Source organism: Cherax quadricarinatus, chromosome 16 (genome assembly GCF_038502225.1).
Source record: "Cherax quadricarinatus isolate ZL_2023a chromosome 16, ASM3850222v1, whole genome shotgun sequence".
Classification (NCBI taxonomy): domain Eukaryota; kingdom Metazoa; phylum Arthropoda; class Malacostraca; order Decapoda; family Parastacidae; genus Cherax; species Cherax quadricarinatus.
Window position 1 is genome coordinate 5648576 of NC_091307.1, and position 18122 is coordinate 5666697.

The following is an 18122-nucleotide window of genomic DNA, read 5'->3' on the forward strand; positions in this document are numbered from 1 at the left end:
TAATACTCTTTCAGTATCTGTCCTAATAGTAGACTTGAGATATCACATCAAGTAGCCCTTCTAACTGCAACATCCGCCACTATCCTTCAGAGAGGAGACACTACAGACACTTCCATCTGAGAGAAAGAAGACAAAGGAGGATATAAGCCATTCAAGTATATGCTTAGTAAATACGGAAGCTATAAATATTTACTTCAGCAGGGTTGAAGTTGGTGGAAACAATGACAATAGCTGGTGAAACAATTACTAATGCAGGGGAATTCTTTATCTGAACATCGTTTCTCGCAACATTGGACTTTTTTTAGTAGTCCTTGAAAAAGCACAGTGATGGGTGAATCGTTTTGCAAAGGACTCGTCTATATTTGTGTCTTACGCCAGAGCTGTACTTACTATTACTTGGGAATTAATTACTATTTCTCAGGATAGTCCGTTCCTTACAAAAAGGGAAGAGGAGTTTATGAGGCTTATAATCAACAAAAAGATAACTTAATTATCTCTTAGTACACAGCAGGATTCGAACCTGCACATACTGTATCAAAGTACACAGCGCTTTCGCCACAGCCACATCCCAGATAAGTATTGGCACCTAGCCGAAGCTAGACGGTCACTTCCTTACCTCGGAGCACCAGGCTTGTTCGAAGTTTCATCAAATCCTGCCTCGTGCAGTGAACTTCACCTAGGTGCCCATATTTATCTGGGATCTCGCTGAGTGGTGAAATTACTGTGTACTTTGATAAAGAGTGTTGAATGATAGCTATCATTCAGGGAGAGTGATTGGGCAACATCATTCTCCTCCTCCCCCCGCCCCCCTCCATTAATTGTGCATTGTTGATTGCTTGTTTGGCTCCGATATCTTCCATCAACCTTTCTTTATGTGTGTATATATGTTATGTATGTATATATATATATATATATATATATATATATATATATATATATACCTAGTAGGTAGTAGGTTGGTAGACAGCAACCACCCAGGGAAGTACTACCGTCCTGCCAGATGACTGTGAAACAAAAACCTGTAACTGTTTTGCATGATGGTAGGATTGCTGGTTTTCTTTTTCTGTCTCATAAACACGCTAGATAACAGGGATATCTTGCTACTCCTACTTACACTTTGGTCACACTTCACAGACACGCACATGCATATATATATATACATACATCTAGGTTTTTCTCCTTTTTCTAAATAGCTCTTGTTCTTTTTTATTTCTTCTATTGTCCATGGGGAAGTGGAAAAGAATCTTTCCTCCGTAAGCCATGCGTGTCGTATGAGGCGACTAAAATGCCGGGAGCAATGGGCTAGTAACCCCTTCTCCTGTATACAATTACTAAAAAAGAGAAGAAGAAAAACTTTATAAAACTGGGTTGCTTAAATCTGCGTGGATGTAGTGCGGATGACAAGAAACAGATGATTGCTGATGTTATGAATGAAAAGAAGTTGGATGTCCTGGCCCTAAGCGAAACAAAGCTGAAGGGGGTAGGAGAGTTTCAGTGGGGGGAAATAAATGGGATTAAATCTGGAGTATCTGAGAGAGTTAGAGCAAAGGAAGGGGTAGCAGTAATGTTAAATGATCAGTTATGGAAGGAGAAAAGAGAATATGAATGTGTAAATTCAAGAATTATGTGGATTAAAGTAAAGGTTGGATGTGAGAAGTGGGTCATAATAAGCGTGTATGCACCTGGAGAAGAGAGGAATGCAGAGGAGAGAGAGAGATTTTGGGAGATGTTAAGTGAATGTATAGGAGCCTTTGAACCAAGTGAGAGAGTAATTGTGGTAGGGGACTTGAATGCTAAAGTAGGAGAAACTTTTAGAGAGGGTGTGGTAGGTAAATTTGGGGTGCCAGGTGTAAATGATAATGGGAGCCCTTTGATTGAACTTTGTATAGAAAGGGGTTTAGTTATAGGTAATACATATTTTAAGAAAAAGAGGATAAATAAGTATACACGATATGATGTAGGGCGAAATGACAGTAGTTTGTTGGATTATGTATTGGTAGATAAAAGACTGTTGAGTAGACTTCAGGATGTACATGTTTATAGAGGGGCCACAGATATATCAGATCACTTTCTAGTTGTAGCTACACTGAGAGTAAAAGGTAGATGGGATACAAGGAGAATAGAAGCATCAGGGAAGAGAGAGGTGAAGGTTTATAAACTAAAAGAGGAGGCAGTTAGGGTAAGATATAAACAGCTATTGGAGGATAGATGGGCTAATGAGAGCATAGGCAATGGGGTCGAAGAGGTATGGGGTAGGTTTAAAAATGTAGTGTTAGAGTGTTCAGCAGAAGTTTGTGGTTACAGGAAAGTGGGTGCAGGAGGGAAGAGGAGCGATTGGTGGAATGATGATGTAAAGAGAGTAGTAAGGGAGAAAAAGTTAGCATATGAGAAGTTTTTACAAAGTAGAAGTGATGCAAGGAGGGAAGAGTATATGGAGAAAAAGAGAGAAGTTAAGAGAGTGGTGAAGCAATGTAAAAAGAGAGCAAATGAGAGAGTGGGTGAGATGTTATCAACAAATTTTGTTGAAAATAAGAAAAAGTTTTGGAGTGAGATTAACAAGTTAAGAAAGCCTAGAGAACAAATGGATTTGTCAGTTAAAAATAGGAGAGGAGAGTTATTAAATGGAGAGTTAGAGGTATTGGGAAGATGGAGGGAATATTTTGAGGAATTGTTAAATGTTGATGAAGATAGGGAAGCTGTGATTTCGTGTATAGGGCAAGGAGGAATAACATCTTGTAGGAGTGAGGAAGAGCCAGTTGTGAGTGTGGGGGAAGTTCGTGAGGCAGTAGGTAAAATGAAAGGGGGTAAGGCAGCCGGGATTGATGGGATAAAGATAGAAATGTTAAAAGCAGGTGGGGATATAGTTTTGGAGTGGTTGGTGCAATTATTTAATAAATGTATGGAAGAGGGTAAGGTACCTAGGGATTGGCAGAGAGCATGCATAGTTCCTTTGTATAAAGGCAAAGGGGATAAAAGAGAGTGCAAAAATTATAGGGGGATAAGTCTGTTGAGTGTACCTGGTAAAGTGTATGGTAGAGTTATAATTGAAAGAATTAAGAGTAAGACGGAGAATAGGATAACAGATGAACAAGGAGGCTTTAGGAAAGGTAGGGGGTGTGTGGACCAGGTGTTTACAGTGAAACATATAAGTGAACAGTATTTAGATAAGGCTAAAGAGGTCTTTGTGGCATTTATGGATTTGGAAAAGGCGTATGACAGGGTGGATAGGGGGGCAATGTGGCAGATGTTGCAAGTGTATGGTGTAGGAGGTAGGTTACTGAAAGCAGTGAAGAGTTTTTACGAGGATAGTGAGGCTCAAGTTAGAGTATGTAGGAAAGAGGGAAATTTTTTCCCAGTAAAAGTAGGCCTTAGACAAGGATGTGTGATGTCACCGTGGTTGTTTAATATATTTATAGATGGGGTTGTAAGAGAAGTAAATGCGAGGGTCTTGGCAAGAGGCGTGGAGTTAAAAGATAAAGAATCACACACAAAGTGGGAGTTGTCACAGCTGCTCTTTGCTGATGACACTGTGCTCTTGGGAGATTCTGAAGAGAAGTTGCAGAGATTGGTGGATGAATTTGGTAGGGTGTGCAAAAGAAGAAAATTAAAGGTGAATACAGGAAAGAGTAAGGTTATGAGGATAACAAAAAGATTAGGTGATGAAAGATTGAATATCAGATTGGAGGGAGAGAGTATGGAGATAATAGGGGTCGGCCTAAAATATATATATATATATATATATATATATATATTGCCGAATAGGCAGAACTTGCGGCGAATAGGCAGAATTTGCGATCTTGGCTTAAATAGCAACGTTCATCTTGCCATATAGGACAAACGAAAGTTTGTGTATGCAATAATTTTGCCAAAATCATTCTGAACCTCACGAGAAAAATATATTTCATTGTGTTTGTTTAGTATTAAATTATTGTAAACAATTCTAAAATATATTTAGTTGGGTTAGGCTAAAATAAATTGCTCTTGTTATAATAAGGTTAGGTAAGTTTTCTAAGATTCTTTTGGTGCAAAATTAAAATTTTTTACATTAACATTAATGAAAAGAATATCTTTAAACGTATAAGAGAAAATTTTAGAAAGGACTTAATTTTAAATGATTTCTTACTAATTGACCAGTTTTACATATTCGGCACGACATTATATATATATATATATATATATATATATATATATATATATATATATATATGTATATATATATATATATATTATATATATATATATGTATATATATATGTCGTGCCGAATATGCAAAACTGGTCAATTAGCAAGAACTCATTTAAAATTAAGCCCTTTCTAAAATTTTCTCTTATACGTTTAAAGATACATTTTTTTTCATTAATGTTGATGTAAAAATTTATAATTTTGCACCAAAAGGAACTTAGAAAACTTACCTAACCTTATTATAACAAGAACAATTTATTTTAGCCTAACCTAACTAAATATATTTTAGATTTGTTTACAATAATTTAATATTAAACAAACACAATCAAATATATTTTTTTCGTTAGGTTTAAAGTGATTTTAACGATATTATTGCATACACAAATTTTCACTTGTCTTATATGGCAAGATGAGCGTTGCTATTTAAGCCAAGATCGCAAGTTCTGCCTATTCGGCACGACATATATATATATATATATATATATATATATATATATATATATATATATATATATATATACCAAACAAACACCAACCTCCGCGGCGCCTATGCTTTTCACTGGGTTTATTTTACACTTTCCTCCCATACCTGTACTCCAGTATGTTGTTATGGCAGTGTTAATTTTGCGACTTGACCATTAAGTACCTTGTACATATACATTATCATGTCTCTCTCCTCCGCTTCAGCAAGTAATTTAAATACCTTACTGGTTCTGTGCGAGCCGGGTATGGTTTATGTATCTGTTCCAGCTTTAATATTTCTCCAGTTCTGAACGGAACAGTGAACACTACTCTAAAGAAGAGCACTAGCGCTCTGAATAATGACGCCAGTGGGACTATTTGTCTTATTTTGAAAGTTCGCATTATCAAGCCCGTCACTTTTTCTGTGCTGTCTTAAAATTTGTCTGCTACTACTACTACTACTACTACTACTACTACTACTACTACTACCACCACCACCAACCATTCACAAGTACTGCTACTACCAATAACGACTATATTATGCTTCGCACTCTGTACCTATATATACCGTCTGTCATTATTTTGTTATAACGACTTGACAATGCTCCTGGAGAGCGAAACTTTACCACAAAATATCGCATTAGTTGCGCTTGTGTCCTTTTACCTAATATATTTGATGATCCTCTAGGGTTTCGTATACAATGTGCCTTTTCAGTTCTTCATTCTTTTCATATCTTAGCAGCTGCGACTTGTCACCACTGGACATGACGTTCTTCACTACCTACTGTGAAGCTCTGCTTATATCTTCCTGCAGTTTGTGCTCTCATCATTTAATCAAGTCTGACACACGTATATTCGTCTTAAACTTTTCTGTACATGACTAGCAGCATGTCTGTCATCTTCGCTGATAAGATTAACCCCTTATTTTTACCTCCAGTTCCCGCATTCGCTAGTTTTCCGTTTCAGACTTTTTAATTACACTCTGCTAGTCTCGTTGTCTGGATGACATAGTGTAATGATGACAGTTATGATTATAGATACATTTTGCAGAATATGCTTTGACTGAGACAACATTTCGCTCGTGGACGTGGGAATGGTCTACACAAAACGAAACGTTAATTAACGCTCCCACCCTAGACTATGCAGTGTTACTACATGTGCCTTTACTCTTTCCATACACGATTAACACAATCAACTCTCTCCCTTTCCACCCTCAGCAAAACAAAGCGAGTTCCCTCTCACCACCTCTCATCAAGACCACAATCACGTCTCAGGCTGCCACGAAACATTTCAAGCTCTCTCTCCTGTTCTCGCCTCTGGGAGGTTAATATCACACGGTTGTAACATCAAATATGGCACATACGAACACACACAGTGATAATAAAGTTGTTTGAAGAGGGATTCAGTTTGAGACCAGAGTATACAGTACTCGTATGGTTTATTGTATCCTCCATGGGGTTTAATAAACAGTGCTTGTCAAACGAGTTTTTGTCAAGTATATATATAATCACTCACTAATTAGTTTATTACCCATCCACATTTGCTCTCAGGACTGACTGATATGATAATGGTTTCAAATGTAATGCAGATTTTTTGAAGAGTTAGTGATTTTTTCATAACCATTAACCTTTTACCGTTTTAGTGTTTAAATTCATTTAAAATAATTTTGTTATATATATATATATATATATATATATATATATATATATATATATATATATATATATATATATATATATATATATATATATATATATATAGGAACAAGAATGGAGTCCAGGACCAAAAGTTCATTGACGGAGCCATGATCTGGGATAATCTAATGGGCTCTGAAACCAGATCTGCTCTCACCAACAACTACAAACAGTCGCACTGGGATGGGCCAATTGTAGAGAATATAGCCTCAACAATGTTGCCTCCTGGCAGTGAGAGCTCATCATGCATGGAACTTTCTGTTGGCTGTTCTCAACTCCAGCTTCGGCACACGCCTCGACCCACAGACCATCCGCATTGGTGTTGTCCTTCGTCTTGCCACCCCTATTCTCGCCGAACACAAGTGTATTGGTGGCAATGAAGCAGCATACCGATTCGGGTACCATGGTCTTGCGTGCGTAAATCCGAGGGAAAGATTGCAAGACATGAGGTTAATAACATTATCAAGAGGAGCCTCACAACAGACGGATGCCCAGCAGTAAGGGAGCCACCCCAACTATGTACATTTGATGGCAGCCCAAAGCTTCCAGATGGTAACACCCTTGAAGCCTGGACAGACGGCAAGCAGGTGGTGTGGGACTACACATGTGCATCTTCTCACCCTCATAATGCTCTTCTCACTAAACATAATCTTAACTTGACCCACTTGCCCAAAGGGTCTTTTCATATAATCGTCACATAAATTTGATAAAGGTTAGGTTAGAATTATATGTTTGATTGCAAAATAGAAAAAATAAATGTAAACAGATTGCAATTCTATATTGTTTTCCTAGTTATGGGAGACAAATTTTCGGTGATCTTATTTAAACAATATTTATAATTATTGGATTTATCCTCCCGATCCCACTCCATTAATCCCATCCTCCAACCTTATTTTTTACTTACGTCTATAAAACGTGCACCATTAAGATACTGCAATACACTCTGATCTGTCAGATTTTTTTTATATACCAACATATGTTAACCAAGCCAAAGCTAACGTAACCAGCCTAATCTAACCAAGAGAAATAAATAATATAATTTCTCTACCATTACAAGTGTGCAGAAATAAACTAAGAGCAAATCGGTAACAAGAACATAAACGCTCTCTTTGGAATAGAGTTTGCGCTGTGACCCCTTGCATTATCAGGCAATGGGTCCGACACAGGCAGGCTTTTTAACACAAAATTTCACATAGCAACTGTTTGTCAACCATTTCAGAGGAAATTAGTTTTCTTATCGATAGTAGATTTTTCTCCCTAAACATTCCCTTCCCCACACGTGTGCAACCTCTTCCAGCTCCACCACAGGTTCTCATTATCATTGGAGAAGCACCTTAGGAGGAGACTGTCTCAGTGGTTTCAATTAAACTGTTGAGGAAAACATGTGCCGTAAATATTCCTTGCTCATCATCGAGGTTTTTTTTTTTTTACTGTGGAAGACACTTTCAGTGTTTCAAGGTGTCATCCTCCTAGTGGCTGATAGAGAGAGAGAGAGAGAGAGAGAGAGAGAGAGAGAGAGAGAGAGAGAGAGAGAGAGAGAGAGAGAGAGAGAGAGAGAGAGAGAGAGAGAGAGAGAGAGAGAGAGAACGAACGAACGTAGAACGTACAAAAGAAAGACATAACAGAAAGCAAACTTTTGTCTAGCTGCCGGTACTCTTGACAAATTAGGTGAGGTTTGTATAGCAGAATGCGCTCCTTCCTTTCACAAGCCACACTGCCGGGAGGAAAATGTAATGAAATGTAGATGCAAAGTAGGATGCATAATGTAGATTTAACGCACTACGACTGCTACTAATTCCGCTGTTACGGCAGAGGGATAGTGGGATACGAAAGATAACCGAAAGTGAAGCCAATAGAAAACTGAACTTCAGACTTAGAAAATTAAGTAGCATTAATATTACCTCTTTTTTCGACTGAAGAAGCCTGCTGGGTAAGCGAAATGTTTCGGCAGTTAAGATATATAGGTTTTATTCATCAACTTGTTAGTATAGCATTCCATTAATTTAAGGCTACAATGGAAATTGTGGAGACGTTCAGGTAGCAAGTTCATCTTCAGAAAAGTAGATAGCGAAAAGTCAGGCCAGCACAAGACCCAGCATACATGGATGACAAAATCAAGAACCCACAGGTAACATCCCAAATTCAACACGTTACGAATACGCTATCGTTCAAAGCGAATCTGACTCAGGAAGGATGTAATACAAAGCACTCATAGAAAAGTGTGATTACTGAGTTCAGTTACCTCAGACCAGCACAGAGGACAGAAGACTTCAATAGCATGCAGATGTTCTGAACTGAAACACACTGTTACGATGAACATGTTAGCAGACAGTTTCACTCAAAAAGTACTGAGAAACGACAACTAGATTTAGCCTTGTCAAAATGGAAACTGGTTACACACGAAGAAAAAGAAGTTCAACTAGCAGCGCAAAGCAGAGAAACTGAATAAAGTTCAGAAGACAGCACTCATCAAAATACAGTCTAGCAAAAGAGCAAGAGATAAAAACATTGGGATCAGGAAAACAGCAGAAAGGCCATTTAAAACGACATAGGAAATCTAGAAACTGAAACATAAGGAAGATGGCAGTTAAGTATCAAGTAATCAGACGGAGAGAGTGACAATGAGCTTAATGCAAGATATCGAATGTCTTCCCAAACAGAACAGGCCACCATACCAGAACAGGAAACTGGCATTGAGAAACGACATAGAACTAACGTGTATCGACTCAACAAGAACAGTATTGAGAATACGCTCTGAGTTTAATGAAATGAAGGCAATGGAACTAGACTGGATATTGTCTTAGATACTGGAAGAACATTGTGTACTTCTCTATAAATCCGCGACAAAAATTTTTTAAGTCTCTTCATAAACAAGCTCGATTCAGCTCAAAGATTTGCTGTTAGGCTTTTTGTTCACTTTACTGTACCCTTTTTATACTTTTGATATGAAAAGGACCGAAGAAAAAATAGATAAAAAATATAAATACACAAATGAGCCATACGGATATCAGAAAACTGACCGAGTATGAAGCTATTGGAGAAGTTTGACATATTAGGACCCAGTTAATGGTGTAGCTGACTAAAAGACACAATGCAGAACAAGCTTTAACTGGGACAATGTTTTGCTCTGAATAGATATTTTTTGTCATGCTAAAGCTCTACACAGAGAAAATGTTTATTGAGTCAAAGTTTCTTTTGCAACGCGTCTTTTCTTCATAGGAATGACAGAACCATAAGTGAAAGAGGAAAACTGAACCAGGGGGGAAAAAAAAAAGCTGGGACAGTCCGAAGAATGGAAGGTAATCAGAAATGATCTGTATAAGGAGAGAATAAACCTCATCTCCTTGGAACAAAAGCCATTCACCGGCATCAAGGAACCCCTTCAAGGGCCAAAAATATAAAATGTGTTACATATTTGCTCAAAAATAACCCACATGGAGACAGAAACTCAGAAAATTAATTGGTCTGACTATTTCGATCCCCTTCTGGGATCCTTTTCAGCAGACACATAAGTAAAATGAGAACAAGAATATATAAGGGAGGTTGCACCTCACCCCTTCCTTACACGTGAGTAGAGGGACATGTCAAGTAGATAAATATTTATCAAAATGAAAGAAAAAAAAATGAAATATACATACATATATATGTATATATATATATATATATATATATATATATATATATATATATATATATATATATATATATATATATATATATATATATATATATGCATAACAACCACTCTGAAAGAATAGAGAAATTCCAAGCGCTTTCGTGACTACTCACATTATCAAGGAACTATGAAAGTAAAGATCCAAGGAAGCTATATAAGGGGTCTGGTCGGCACCTCACTATCAGATCCCACAACGGTTTAAACACGTGACGCGCGGCGAGCCAACTTGGAAAGGTCCTTGGCACAACTCACCCCACAAACTATTCTACCCAAGAAATAAGAAATTTTAAAGATTATTTGTCCAGTGTATTGTTAAATTCTTCCCAAATTCTATTAATTATAAATGGATCTAATTTATATAAACCAAAGGAAATATTCATATTATTGTCAAAACTGCTTTTTTATGAAACAAGATTCAATTATATTCCTGTCGACCATGGACTTGCTTGATACTACTTTCTCCTTGGAATTTCTCTATTCTTTCAGAGTGGTTGTTTTGCATATTCTGAAATCACCTGTTTACTGTGATCTTATCGCATATATATATATATATATATATATATATATATATATATATATATATATATATATATATATATATATATATATATATATATATATATATATATTTGCAAAAGCAGCTCAAAATTTCATTATTTAGATTCATCTACGAGTTAAGTGGCTTAGTTATAAAATTCAATGGGCTCAAAATTCCTAATACGCAAAAATGGTAAAACATAAATTTTGCCATCACGGGGAGTTTAATGAACTGTAACTTTGACAGGCAATGAAGGCAGAAATTAATGCATGTCCCATGAGTGAATTTGGCAATTTAAAAGTTATCCCTCCTTAAGTCTGGAATATATAATAGCATAGTTCGGTTCCATAAAGGTGAAAAAAGTGATTGAACATGACTCTGGGTTTCAGAAAGGGACAACTCGATGGCATACTGTCCCATTCAACAATCCATCTGGCAGACTGTCCTACACAAATCGCCTGGCAGACTGTCCCATTCCACAAATCTTCTGGCAGACTGCATCAATTTCACAAGCCATCTGGCAGACTCTCCCACTCCACAAAACATTTGAAAGACTATCCCACTCCGCAGATCATCTGACAGACTTTTTTCGACTCTTCAAACCGCCTGGCAGATTGCCTCACTTCACAGACCATCTGATTGTCCCACTCCACAAACCATCTAGTAGACTGTCCCAGCTACAAATCATCTGGCAGGCTGTTCCAGTCCACATCCCATCTGCTAGACTTTCCCGCTACACGATCCATCTGGCAGGCTGTCACACTCCACATATGTAGCAGGCTGTCTATCTCACAAACCGTCTGGCACACTGTCCCAATCCACATCCCACTCCACGAACCATCTGCCAGACTCTCCCACTCCATAAATCGTCTAGCAGGTTGCTCCACTTCTCAAATCACCTAGCTGGCTGTTTCACTTCATAAACCATCTAGCAGGCTCTCCTACTCCTCATATCATCTGGTAGACTGCCCCACTCCACAAACCATCTAGCACATTGTCCCAGGACTTTTAAGAGTATAGACAAAAACTCTATTCTTTTGTCTTTCTTTTTAAGCTAGACTTGCTGAAAATATGCTATCAATATCTCATACTTGTGTAACTATGTTGTTGTTGCAGGAAAGAATTGAATCTGTCACGGTGGAGGCAAGCTCCATATACTACATCAAGAGAAGATATATTAAAAGGTAAGTAGCCAGAATTTAGCAGTATCAAAGTGGTTTAGGAGGCTTCATGAGCAGAATCTTGACCCCCACAAACTCAAGTCGGCGAGTACAGCGCCTGGGGAATGGGAAACACTGATCCAAGGAATAAGAGGCTGAATTTATAGATTTTCACTGACATCAAAGGACGCTCTTTGAAAGACAATTTTCTGATTGCAAGCAGCTTCATATCTTCAAATTATTGTCACATCGGAACAAAGAAGGTTTCTTGACAGAAGACAAAAAGCGCAGCGGGTTTGTTTTTCCTCCCAGGAGTTAGTCCTCGGCCGCAGCCATCCATCCACTCCTTAAACAGGTTAAGAGAAATCTCCTGATTTAAAGTTCCTCGATTTTCCTTCAGTGGCCTCTGGACCCTATCTTTTATCTCCACGCAATATAGCTTCTTTCTTTACGTGGCTTCACTACTTGCTCGATTTTTAGACTTTATCCACTGACTTGAACATTTATAGCCCGATTTGCGTTAAGTGCACGACGTGCATTTTTTCTATATATATTTCACACAACATTGTTTGAATCTGCTTCCGAGGAATCCCTGACATTTTAGTATTCCAAAGAAAATATAAATATATATATGTATATGAAATCCGTATAAAATCTATGTGTGTGTGCGTGTGTGTGTACTCATCTAATTGTACTCACCTAATTGTGGTTGCAGGGGTCGAGACTCAGCTCCTGGCCCCGCCTTTTCACTGATCGCTACTGGGTCCTCTCTCTCTCTGCTTCCTGAGCTTTGTCATACCTCTTCTTAAAACTATGTATGGTTCCTGCCTCCACTACTTCACTTGCTAGGCTATTCCACTTGCTGACAACTCTATGACTGAAGAAATACTTCCTAACGTCCCTGTGACTCGTCTGAGTCTTCAGCTTCCAGTTGTGACCCCTTGTTTCTGTGTCCCCTCTCTGGAACATCCTATCTCTGTCCACCTTGTCTATTCCCCGCAGTATTTTGTATGTCGTTATCATGTCTCCCCTGACCCTTCTGTCCTCCAGTGTCGTCAGTCCGATTTCCCTTAACCTTTCCTCGTACGACATTCCCTTGAGCTCTGGGACTAGCCTTGTTGCAAACCTTTGTACTTTCTCTAACTTCTTGACGTGCTTGACCAGGTGTGGGTTCCAGACTGGTGCTGCATACTCCAGTATGGGCCTAACATACACAGTGTACAGTGTCTTGAACGATTCCTTATTAAGGTATCGGAACGCTATTCTCAGGTTTGCCAGGCGCCCGTATGCTGCAGCGGTTATTTGGTTGATGTGTGCCTCCGGTGATGTGCTTGGTGTTATTGTCACCCAAGGTCTTTCTCCCTGAGTGAGGTCTGTAGTCTTTGTCCACCTAGCCTATACTCTGTCTGCGGTCTTCTTTGCCCCTCCCCAATCTTCATGACTTTGCATTTGGCTGGATTGAATTCGAGAAGCCAGTTACTGGACCACATGTCCAGCCTGTCCAGGTCTCTTTGCAGTCCTGCCTCATCCTCGTCCGATTTAATTCTTCTCATCAACTTCACGTCATCTGCGAACAGGGACACTTCTGAGTCTATTCCTTCCATCATGTCGTTCACATATATCAAAAATAGCACTGGTCCTAGAACTGACCCCTGTGGGACCCCGCTCGTAACAGGCGCCCACTGTGATACCTCTTCACGTACCATGACTCGTTGCTGCCTCCCTGTCAGGTATTCCCTGATCCATTGCAGTGCCCTCCCTTTTACATGCGCCTAATCCTCCAGCTTCTGCACTAATCTCTTGTGGGGAACTGTGTCAAAGGCCTTCCTGCAGTCTAGAAAAACGCAATCTACCCACCCCTCTCTCTCGTGTCTTACTTCTGTTACCTTGTCATAAAACTCCAGGAGGTTTGTGATACAAGATTTGCCTTCCATGAACCCATGCTGGTTTTCATTTATAATCTTGTTCCTTTACAGGTGTTCGACCACTCTCCTCCTGATAATCTTCTCCATGACTTTGCACACAATACATGTCAGAGACACAGGTCTGTAGTTTAGTGCCTCGTTTCTGTTTCCTTTGTTAAATATGGGGACTACATTAGCTGTCTTCCATTTCTCAGATAGTTTCCCAGTTTCAAGGGATGTGTTGAAGATTGTGGTTAGAGGCACGCACTGCATCTCTGCTCCTTCTCTAAGGACCCATGGGGAGATGTTGTCCGGTCCCATTGCCTTTGAGGTGTCAAGGTCACTTAAGAGTTTCTTCACCTCCTCCTCAGTTGTTCGTATGTCATCCAACACTTGTTGGTATATTCCCTCTTGATGTTCCCTTCTGTGCTGTCTTCCCACAGCCCTTCCTGTCTCTACTGTAAAAACTTCCATAAATCTCCTGTTCAGTTCCTCACATACCTCCTGATCATTTCTTGTGAGTTCTCCACCTTCTGTCTTTAATCTGATCACCTGGTCTTTGACTGTTGTCTTCCTCCTGATGTGGCTATACAACAGTTTCGGGTCAGTCTTGATTCTCGATGCTATGTCATTTTCATACTGTCGCTGGGCCTCCCTCCTTACCTGTGCGTACTCATTCCTGGCTCTGCGACTGATTTTCGTGTGTTCTCTGCCTTCTGTACTTTTTCCATTCTCTATTGCACTTTGTTTTTGCCTCCTTACACCGTCGGGTAAACCAGGGGCTCGTTCTGGTCTTCCCGTTGTTACTGTTGCCCTTGGGAATAAACGTTTCCACTGCCTCCTTGCATTTTGTTGTTACATATTCCATCATTTCATTTACTGGCTTTCCTGCCAGTTCTCTGTCCCACTGGACCTCCCGCAGGAAGTTCTTCAACCCTATGAAGTCCCCTCTTTTATAGTCAGGCTTTTCCCATTCAACTCCTGTTATTCTCTCCACTTGCAGCTCTACTATGTATTCAAAGCACAGAACCACGTGGTCGCTAGCTCCTAGGGGACTCTCATACTTGATGTCCTCAATGTCTGAGCTGCCCAGGGTGAACACAAGGTCCAATCTTGCTGGTTCATCCTCCCCTCTCACTCTGGTAGTGTCCTTAATATGTTGGTGCATGAGGTTTTCCAGCACCACGTCCAACATCCTGGCTCTCCATGTTTCGGGACCCCCATGTGGCTCCAGGTTTTCCCAGTCAATCTCCCTGTGGTTGAAATCCCCCATAACCAGCAACTTTGCTCTCCTGGAGTGAGCTCTTCTTGCCACCTCAGCAAGTGTGTCCACCATTGCTCTGTTGCTCTCTTCATATTCCTCTCTTGGCCTCCTGCAGTTCTGTGGTGGATTATACATCACTGCAATGACCACTTTGTGTTCCCCAGACTGAAGTGTACCTGCTATGTAGTCTCTTTCTCCCGTCTCATCTATGCCTTCCATTTTCTCGAATTTCCATCTGTGTGTGTGTGAGTGTGTGTGTGTGTGTGTGTGTGTGTGTGTGTGTGTGTGTGTGTGTGTGTGTGTGTGTGTGTGTGTGTGTGTGTGTGTGTGCACGTACTCACCTAATTGTGGTTGTGGGGGTCGAGAGACAGCTCATGGCCCCGCCTCTTCACCTGGCCGCTACTCGGTCGCTCTTCCCGCTCCGTGAACTTTATCATAACTTTTCTTAAAGCTATTTACGGATCCTGCCTCCACTACATCACTACCCAGGCTATTCCACTTCCTGACAACTCTGTGACTGAAGAAATACTTCCTAACATCCCTGTGGTTCATCTGAGTCTTCAGCTTCCAACTGTGACCCCTCGTTGTTGTGTCCCATCTCTGGAACATCCTGTCTTTGTCCACCTTGTCTATACCTCTCAGTGTTTTTATATGTCGTTATCATATCCCCCCTAACTCTCCTGTCTTCCAGTGTCGTCAGGTCGATTTCCCTTAACCTCTCCTACTAGGAGAGGTTAAGGGAACTCCGGGACTAGTCTTGTTGCAAACCTTTGCACTTCCTCTAGTTTCCTTACATGCTTAGCTAGGTGAGAGTTCCAAACTGGCGCTGCCAGTGTGTGTGTGTGTATGTGTACTCACCTAATTGTGGTTGTAAGGGTAGAGACTCAGCTCCTGGCCCCGCCTCTTCACTGACCGCTACTGGGTCCTCCCTCTCCCTGTTCCATGAGCTTTATTATACCTTGTCTTAAAACTGTGTATGGTTCCTGCCTCCACTACATCGCTTGCCAGACTATTCCACTTCCTAACAATTCCGTGGCTGAAGAAATACTTCCTAATATCCCTTTGACTCATCTGAGTCTTCAGCTTCCAATTGTGACCCCTTGTTTCTGTGTCCCATCTCTGAAACATCCTGTCTCTGTCCACCTTGTCTATTCCACGCAGTATTTTGTATGTCGTTATCATGTCTCCCCTGACCCTCTTGTCTTCCAGTGTAGTCAGGCCGACTTCCTTTAACCTCTCTTCGTAGGACATTCCCCTTAACTCTGGAACTAGCCTTGTTGCAAACCTTTGCACTTTCTCTAATTTCTTTACGTGTTTGACCAGGCGCGGGTTCCAAACTAGTGCTCCGTACTCCAGTATAGGTCTGACGTACACAGTATAAAGTCTTGAACGATTTTTTACTGAGGTACTGGAACGCTATTCTCAGGTTTGCCAGGCGCCTATATGCCACAGCAGTTATCTGGTTATCTGCAAGTTGATAAATTAGACACATGTGCAACTCTTGGGTATCTTTATTAAGGAAACGTTTCGCCACACAGTGGCTTCATCAGTCCATACAAAGGAGAATCTTGAAGAACAGGAGGAGAATGAGGTAATCAGTCCCTCAACCTTGAGTCGACTCAAGGTTGAGGGACTGATTACCTCATTCTCCTCCTGTTCTTCAAGATTCTCCTTTGTATGGACTGATGAAGCCACTGTGTGGCGAAACGTTTCCTTAATAAAGATACCCAAGAGTTGCACATGTGTCTAATTTATCAACATGTCGGTTCTCTGAACCATTCATCTACATATCTGCAAGTTGCCTGCGAAGTCACCGGACCTGTTTGTGACTTCTTTCTTTGGGGGTACGTGAAGAGCACACTTTACGTACCATCACTACCTGCAACCCTGGAGGAACTGAAAATTTTGATCACTCAAGCAGCTCGCATGAACACTCCAGATATGCTGCAAAGCGTCAGGACCGAACTGGACTATCGCATCGATGTTTGCCGAGCAACCAGAGCGGCGCACATTGAGTGCCTTTAATGCTACCCTATACCACATGAAACTGAATGAAACCCTACATCTGAAGCTTCTAACTATGAAAGATTATTACAATAAAGTTACATGTTATATCTGTTTGAAATCAGGGATTGCTTTTGTGGACACTGTATAACTGGAACAGTCTACCTAGTTGGGTTATTGAGGCTAGGACTTTGGGTTGTTTCAAATTTAGGTTGGATAAGTATATGAGTGAGAGGGGTTGGATTTGAGTGGGACTTTCACATCAGAGCTTATTTCTTGGGTGGCATTGAAAATTGGGTTTTGTCAAATGTTTTGTTAGTGGGATGAATTGTAAAGGACCTGCCTAGTATGGGCCAACAGGCCTCCTGCAGTGTTCCTCCTTTCTTATGTTCTTATGTTCTTATGAGTGACATACAAAATTTACACCTTTTATTCCGGCACTACTAAAGTACTACTTCAATGCCTTTACTACATACTTTTACTATCATTACCTAAATATTGTCCATTTCTGACCTTTCCTTCATCCTTACCCTCTCTTGCTATCCCATTTCGTTATTCTCTAGCGCCTCTTTTGTTCCTCCTTCTCTTCTCCCAGTTTTCCTCGAGCTCTCTTCTTTTTTGCCTTTTTCACCCTCCCCATTATCCTTCCATTTGTGGAATTTCTTCCTTACCTTCAGAAATTCTTTAGTAACATTCCTCCCGTTTTATTTCTTCATTTTACTTTGAGGTGCTAAGCTTACCTGTTTGGGTCGTACAACACAATCTTAATGTATTTACGGAATGTATTTGCCTGACATCTTGAGTATTCGCCAAAAGAAATGGCAGCAATCCTGTGAGAAAACTAAACATTTATCTAGTTTCTATTTCGCAGGGACAGGAACAGGGGGGCATATAAAATACCGAGAGGAATCGACAAGGTGGACAGAGACAGGATGTTCCAGAGATGGGACACAGAAACAAGGGGTCACAATTGGAAGTTGAAGACTCAAATGAGTCACAGGGCTGTTAGGAAGTGTTTCTTCGGCCAATGAGTTGTCAGGAAGTGGAACAGTCTGGAAAGTGAGGTAGTAGAGGCAGGCACCATACATAGCTTTAAGAAGAGGTATGATAAAGCTCATGGAGCAGGGAGAGAGTGGACCTAGTGACCACCAGTGAAGAGGCGGCGCCATGAGCTATGACTTGACCTCTGCAGCGACAGTTAGGCGAGTACACACATACACACAAACCGTTTCGCACAA